Source organism: Kryptolebias marmoratus, linkage group LG11, assembly GCF_001649575.2.
Source record: "Kryptolebias marmoratus isolate JLee-2015 linkage group LG11, ASM164957v2, whole genome shotgun sequence".
Taxonomy (NCBI): domain Eukaryota; kingdom Metazoa; phylum Chordata; class Actinopteri; order Cyprinodontiformes; family Rivulidae; genus Kryptolebias; species Kryptolebias marmoratus.
In genome coordinates, this window is record NC_051440.1 from 2837665 (window position 1) to 2845910 (window position 8246).

Here is an 8246-nt window from a genome sequence, read left to right on the forward strand (position 1 = left end):
TACCAGTGGTCATTGAAGTGCTCAGTGCTGTGACCCTCAAACTGGAAGAGTGGCTCCAACAGATCCCATGAACAACCTTAGATATCTCTATCCAAAAGAGTGCAGTCTATGGAACAGCTAAGATACTGAACAGAATCCTAAAGCTTCCAGGCCTCTGAAAGAGGATCAGTTTTATTTAACTCTTGTCAATTAGGAAAGTTGAAATTTTTTAAAACTTCCTCTCAGACAATAACCCGGACAAAAACAATAGTTTTAAAATCTGTCAGCTGAACTGTGTTGCTCAAAGTCCTTTAAAAGCTAACGCACTTCTTACTCACAGGCTCCCCTAAAGTTTTATTTGCGAGTCGGGCCCTTTAAGGCACGACACTCATTTGAAATGACCCTCTTGTGGAATTCCCAGCAGCCTTTTCAAGTGGTAGAAATTCCTGTGTCTTCTGGTAAACACTGAGGGGTTTGACCTCATCCTAACAGGAAGTTCAACAGGTCACCACAGATAAGATGGTGGAGCCTCATTACACTCCCATGACAAGAGGTAGATTACAGCCTCCTCTCTTAGTGAAGGCTGCTGTGACCTCTGAACTCTTTTTGAGACAAGCCAGCAACCATACAGAAAGAAGAACAAACTGATACATGAGGCTTTGACAAAAATATGTATATATTTTATGTACAAAATAGTAACGTGTTCTTAGACAATGTTGATTTAAGTGTACATTTTAAAACTGACTTCATTAAAGACTTGACCGCATATCACCCTGTCATCTTTCATACCAGAGATTTAAATAAAAATCATTTTATGATGAATCTTTCAAATCTTGAAAATAATGTTATATCTAATTTCATAAATTGCGGAATCTTGTGCAATTTATTAGTTTATTTGTGTTGACAAAGCAGCCATAGTAGTTGATGTATGAATAGGATAACAACTCTACTATATTTTAAGCTCTTGTTAGAAGGGGGCACCAGCTCAAGATAATAGATCAATACCAGATTGAACTGCATCTTATGGGAGCTCAATAATGTTTAGATTAAGTTTATTTTGCCACCCTTTTTATTTATCATATCTCAACCGCTAAAAGCTGAATTTATTCATTTCAAGTAGCATTTATCATACCTATGCTCATTAAAGAGACCAAGTTTGCCTTTATTCGATTTTATTACAAAATTAAAAATGACTCAAAATAAAATTATAAACAAACAATATAATCAACATGCTGGTGTAAATTCTCAGTCATCCAGGACATGGTAAATCTAAAAAAAGGTTTGGAATTAAGTTCACAAGACTGGTAGTAATTCTGCCTGAGCATTTAATCTTTTGGGAATTGTGTACAGATCCTTGCAAAATGGGACTGTGCATTATCATGCTGCAACATGAGGTGATGGTTGTGGATGAATGGCACAACAATGGGCTTCATGATCATGTTACAGTATCTCTGTACATTCAAAATCCCATCAGTAAAATGCACTTGTGCTTGTTGTCCATAGAATACGCTTCCCCATGGCATAACCCTATCACCACCATGGGCCTCTCGATTCACAATGCTGACATCAGCAAACCACTCACACAATGCCATACATGCAGTCTGCCACCTGCCCTGTACAGTAGAAACTGAGATTCATTTGTGAAGAGAACACCTCTCCAACAATTGAATGAGAGCATTTACTCACTGAAGTCGGTTACAATGACGAACTGAAGTCAAGTGGAGACCCTGATTAGGACAATTAGAATGCAGATGAGATTTCCTAAGACAATTTCTGACAGTTTGTACAGAAATCTTTTATTTACGCAAACTGATTGTTGAAGCAGCTGTCAGGGTGAATGGTCTCAGAAGATCTTGAAGGTGAAGATGCTGGATGTGGAGGTCCAGGGCTAGTTACACATGGTCTGCGATTGTGAGGTTGGTTAAATATACTGCCAGGTTCTCTGAAACGTCTTTGGAGATGGCTTGTGGTAGAGAAATGAACATTCACATAACAAGCAACAACTCTGGTGGACATTCCTGCAGTCGGTATGACAATTGCATGCTCCGTAAAACTTTCAACATCTGTGGCACAGTGCTATGTGATAAAACTGCACATTTTATTGTGGCCAGCCTAAAGCACACCTGTGCAATAACCATGTTGTCTAATCAGCATCTTGATATGCCACACCTGTACAGTGGATGGATCATCTCTGCAAAAGAGAAGTGCTCACTAACACAGATTTACACAAATTTGTGAACAATACTTGAGTGAAAAAAAAAACTATTGTGTATATAGAAAAAAACCTAGATCTTTGAGTTCAACTCTTGACAAATAGAAGCAAAAACAAAAGTGTTGGATTTATATTTTTGCTTAGCGTAGAAACATGTCCCAAAGTGAGGCAGAAAAATGGATCCATGCATTTATCACTTCAAGGCTGGACTATCTGTTCTGTGAATCGCTATATTTTTATGGTGAAGCAGTTTGTGTGCCTGATTGATCCTGGTAGCTATGCTGTCAGGGGCAATTGCCCCCAGTAGGGTCTCCCAAGGCAGATAAAGACTTTATCTGTATGGATATAAGCAAGCAAGGAACTAGATGTCCCTTGCCCGGAAGTGGGTTATTGGGGCCTCACTCTTAAGCCAGGCCTAGGGGAGGGGCTTGTCAGAGAGTGCCTGTTGATCAGGCCTCTACCCATGGTACCTGGTCGGGTTCAGCCCTAATATGCTATATGTGTTCGCCTTCCTGTGGGCCTACCCGTTGCAGGAGGGGCCATATAGGTTGGTGCATAGTATTATAGGCAGCAGCCGAAGGTGGGGGCCGTGGCATTTAGACCCTAGCTTACCAAAGTTGGGTCTTGTGACATGGAATGCTACTTCTCTGGTGGGGAAGGAGCCTGAACCTGTGAGATTAAGAGGCACTCACTAGATATAGTGGGGCTCACCTCGATATGCAGTTTGGGTTCTGAAACCAATCTCCTTGAGAAGGGTTGGACTTTATTCCCATGGTTGCCCATGGTGAGAGGTGCCGGGCTGGTGTGGGGCTACTTATAATCCTGCAGATTGGCGCCTGTGTGTTAGTTTTTTTCTGGTAGATGAGAGGGTAGCTTCTCTGTGCCTTCAAATGGGGGGTGGGGGTGGATTGTTTCTGCCTATGAACTGAACTGCACTTCAGAGTATCCAACCTTCTTGGAGTCCTTAGCAGGGGTGCTGGAAGGTACTCCAGTTTGGGATTTTATCATTCTGCTGGGGGACTTCAATGCCCATGTGGGTAACGACAGTGCAACCTGGAGGTGCGTAATTGGGAGGATCAGCATCTCTAATCTGAACCCGAGTGGTGTTCTGTGATTAGACTTTTGTGCTAGTCAAAGTTTGTACATAACAAACACCATGTTCGAACATAAGGTGCCATGACATCCTAGACCGCAGGTCAGTAATAGACTTTGTAGTTGTGTCATCTGATCTGTGGCTGTATGTTTTAGACTCTCAGGTGAAGAGAGGAGCAGAGCTGTCAACTGATCACCACCTGGTGGTGAATTGGATCAGATAGCGGGGGAAGATGTCAGACAGACCCAGTAGACCCAAATGCATAGTTAGGGTTTGCTGGAAATGCCTGGCAGAAGAACCCGTCAGAAAGTTCTTCAGCTCACACCTCCAACAGAGCTTTAACTGCATCCCAGCTGAGGCAGGGGACATTGAGTAGACACCCCAGGTGTCCTATTGGGCCTTTTTAGCTAGTTGGACTCCAGAGGCAGCTGAGGGGTACTGGCAGGCTGCAACGGTAGCTGTTACTGAGGCAAGGACTCAGGTGTGGGAAGAGTTTCGTGAAGCCTTGGATATAGACTTTCTTTCTTCAGAGTCAAAGTTGGATTTTGCCAGAGCTGCCCGTTGTCATCAGTTCTGTTCATGACTTTTATGGACAGAATTTCATGGTGCAGCCAGGGGACAGAGGACGTCTGGTTTGGTGGCCTCAGGATTCTCTCTGCTATTTGCAGAAGATGGGGTCCTGTTGGTGTCATAGTGCTGTTATCTCCAGTTCTCACTGGAGCAGATCACAGTCAAGTTCGAGGCAGCTAGGATGACAATCAGCATCTCTAAATCTGAGGCCAAGGTCCTCAGCTGGAAAAGGGTAGATTGCTCTTTCTGGGTTGGAATGAGGTGCTGCTTCAAGTGGACGAGTTTAAGTATCTCAGGGTCTTGTTCATGAGTGAGGGAAGAATGAAGCATGGGATCAACAGGGTGCAGCTTCCGCAGTATTGTATACTCTGTACTGGTCCACTGTGGTGAAGATGCTGGGCTGCAAGTGTAACAGGTGGCACCACTAGGTGTCGCACCCTCCACAGCCTGAGTTTCCATAAAAGGGAAGCAGGAAGAGTGGTGGCCAAATGTCAATTTCCTGTGTGCGTGACCAGGTGCGTGTTGGGCCCACGCGTTCTACTGTTTGTTGGCTGTGGTAAGGTTTGGAGAAGGAAACTTTTTAATTTGATTCGTTTAAATAAGTTTGTCCTGACATGGTGTTTTTATACAGGGCCACATTATTAACAATGTTTCGGCGGTAGCGTTGCCCGGGCATGTGGTTATTCAACGCCGCAGGTAGGCCTTATACATTTGTCTTTTTTTTAAGATTGAATTGTATGTTTTATATTATTTTTATTTTGGTAGGGCTACACCAGAGCTGCTACATCCTTTGGCTTTAGAGTGCTGGTCTATGCAATACATGTATGCAGTGTTTTTAATGTGTTTTAAATTGACTGGACTAAAGAGCTTTAATAAGCATTTAGTAATTTATTTGTATTTTTGTTTTTACAGCTATATCACTGTTCCCTGCTGTCCTTTTAAGATTTGATTTTTCCTTTTTTGTTAGTTCGCCCAGTCTTGGACTGTTTGCCTCTCCTTGATACATGTGAGGGCGAGCTAACAATCTTTTGTTTATTTTGTTTGTCTTGTTCTTTGTTTTTTTCCTTTGGTTCACTTCCCGGAACACACCTAGTCCATATCAAAGTTATTCCTAAATATCTGAGACCTGATCCTGGTTGGTGTGATTGTGAGTGTAAATTGCACATGATCATTTTTGCAGTGAATCGAGTGCATCTTAAAGGTTGCAGTGAACACTGTAGTGGTTTGTGTGGGTTGTCCACTTAAAGTGGGGTTTAATTCAGCTTGAATATTTTCGGGTTAACAACGAATGGATGATGGTCGTGGGAAACCCCCCTTTTTTGTACAACAATAAATGGTGTTAATTCACTGCATTTTGGTTGTTGTTTATTGCACATCGGCCGGTAGGAGCCGTAACACAAGGCAAAACTCTCTGTTTACCAGTCGGTCTATGTTCCTACCCTCATTTATGGTCAAGAACTTTGGGTAGTGACGGAAATAATGAGATTGCGGATAAGGCAGTTGAAACGAACTGTCTCTGCAGAGTAGCTGGGCTTGCCTTTAGAGAAAGCGTGAGAAATTTGGTTATCCAGCAGGGACTTGGAGTAGAGCTAATGCTCCTTCACATCGAGAGGAGCCAGTTAAGGTAGTTCAAGCATCTGGAAAGGATGACCCCTGGATGGCTCCCTTGTGAGGTGTTCTGGGCATGTCCAATTGGGAGGAGTCCCCGGGAACCAAGGGCATGGAGAGACTATGTCTCTCAGCTGGCCTGGGAACACCTTGGAATCTTCTTGGAAGAGCAGGAAGAGGTTATGGAAAGGGATGTCTGGGCCTTCTTGCTCAAGCTGCTGCCACAACGACCTGACTTCAGAACAAGTGGTAGATAATGGGTGCATGGATGGAAGATCTGACGATTGTATTTCTATGTTATCTGGATGTCCCCAAAACTCTCTAAAGTCTGCATGCAAAACTCTCAACTCAAGTCCCATCCTATAGTAAAGATCTTTTTGTTCAGTATTTTCCTGGAGCTGTGTTAACTTGGTGGTCAGTGCCACAGTCAGGTAACCCTGTGGTTTCAGGTTCATGCCCAGATTGTGTCAGGATGGTCATCTGGCATAAAACAATTGCCAAATCTTTCATGTAAGTTCGATTTCTGTGGCAACCCCTTCAGAATAGAACAGACAAAAGAAAAACAACAACCTTGTTCTGGGCACTTTGCTATCAGACTGCAGGTTTACTTGTGGTTCCTAGATTGTTCAAAAGTAGAATGGGAGGCAGAGCTTTCAGTTATCAGGCTCTTCTCCTGTGGAACAAACTTCCAATTTCTTTCTGTGAGGCTGACACCCTGTTTATCTTTAAGACTAAGACTAATTTTCTTTTTTGATAAATGCTGAAGTTAGGGTTGTCTTGGGTTTCCTGAGCTATCCCTTAGTTGTGCTGCTAGAGGCTTAAACAGCTGGAGGACAAACTGAACACATTTCCTTACCTCCCTGATGTCTTTACTCTCTACTTTTCTTGTTTGTACATGCAGTTATTGCTGCCATTAACCTGTGTTTTCCTTTGAGTTTTTTCTTATAGAAGAATTGCCTGGCCTTACACTTTGTGTTTTCTGTCTCTTTCCTGTCCTCTCAATCTTCAGCTAGCTGAGGTGGCTACTCATTCTGGTTCTGCTGTCTTTTTGTGGAAAAGGAGTTGTTCCTTTCCCCTGTTGCCTCTGTGCTGCTTAGGATGGGGGACTGTGTCAAAGTGAAGTTTTGATGAAATCATCTTTGGTTGTGAATTGGTGCTGTATAAAAAGTGAATAGAATTGAATATACAGAGCTGTGGATGGTAAAGGGTGGAGTGGAGGATGAGGAGAGTAAAAGAAAGTTTCTGATGAAATTGGTTTTGGTGTACATTGTTGAATTCCTAATACTATGTTAACCAAAAAACGTTTAACTGCCAGAAACTAGCATCATAGCTAATGACCACATGCCACCATCTGGCTGTAGTGGTGGCAGGTATCACATTTAGCAGCAAGTCAAAAGCATCAAAAAGCAAATGGATGCTCCTGCACTTCTTCGAGGCTGCTTTAAAAAAAAAATACATAAGTAAATACATTACTCATATACACTGAGTTTTACACAGGGTGGTGGTGTAGATTCTTAGTCATCCAGGACATAGTAAAAAAAAAAAAAAAGGTTAAAAACAAAGACAACTGGACTTCTATTATGTAATTGAAGACTCATCTGTTAAAGCTCTTCAGATGAAAAGCAAAACGTATTGACATGAACCAGGATTTGTCATAAGAGTAGGACCAGAAACCAGACATGGAGACAAAGTAAAAAGGTAAGTGTTTTTATTTACAATTATCCAAAATGTGCAATAGTGAAGAGTGGCCAGGAGGATCTGAAACGGCAAGGAAGGGAGCAAGGTGAGTCTCGGGTACAGGTTCAGTTTGGTGCATATATGAGAAGGCAATGGTTTAATATTTCTTTCCTTACAGGTGCGACGTGTGGAGACAACAATGTCCAGCAGAGATGTTCCGGGAGGAGGATCCAGAATCCGATGACAGGTAAGCCAGCAGGTAAGTGCAACCGTAGGTCCAGACAGGCAGGTATTTACAAAAATCCGAACAGCCGTTCCTGAGGCAAAGAGGGGAGGAAAAGAAAGCAAAGGGTTAACGTAGCAGAGTCTTTTTTCAAACATAGTGGTTTAAGGCTGCGATCGTAACCCATAAGGCATGATGCTCTAGCGAAGATCTGAATCCAGCCAAAGGCTGCAGCTGTGGAGGGAGAGTACTCGGCACCACCAGCAGGGCAGAGACAGAAAAACTCTGAATCCTCACACACACAATCTTTTGAGGAGCACAGACAAACATGTTACATAGGTTAAAGTATTTTTGCACAAAACAACAAACCCAACATGTTGGGTGTGAAAGTTTCCCAACAGTCCACCCACTGTAGCCAACAGTGTTCTGCTCTCAACTAATTATAGTCTGTGTGAATGCAACCTGGCTTATGATCTTAAACTTTGCTGGAACAATGAATCATCTTAGATTTTAGGAAAATAACATATTAAAGACTGAATCAGTGCCCTCAGCCGTATACATGTGAGATGAGTCATTTCCTTTTTATTTGTGTCCCTGATCACCATCATTATCCAGAGAAGTTGTGAAAACATTGCCCTTCAGGTCAAAACATTGCTCAATGATGGTAAGTCACTGAGAAAAGTTAACACCCGCCAACTTGAACAACTGTGTTCCCTTGTGAGTCACTGTTCTATTGTTTGTATCAAGACATTGGATCTTTCCTTACCAACACCAGTCTAGACACTTTATTCAGGAGAAACAAGTGTAAAAAAGCACCCACTGTGAAAATATCATCAAAATTTTATAATACTGAGAATGTGTTGGTAAGTTTGTTCATCATGTCA

The 8246-nt window shown here is 42.4% G+C and overlaps 1 long non-coding RNA gene across 2 annotated transcripts; it reads left to right on the forward strand.

Annotated features, from left to right (window-relative positions):
• The first annotated feature begins 4047 nt into the window (after positions 1-4047).
• On the forward strand, positions 4048-5771 carry LOC112451438. Of its 2 annotated transcripts, none has more exons than XR_005233777.1 (3): positions 4048-4410; positions 4486-4550; positions 4620-5771. It is a non-coding gene; the product is annotated as an uncharacterized LOC112451438 (long non-coding RNA). The 2 variants fall into 2 exon arrangements; XR_003040263.2 differs by having other exon boundaries at positions 4767-5771.
• Positions 5772-8246: the final 2475 nt, after the last annotated feature.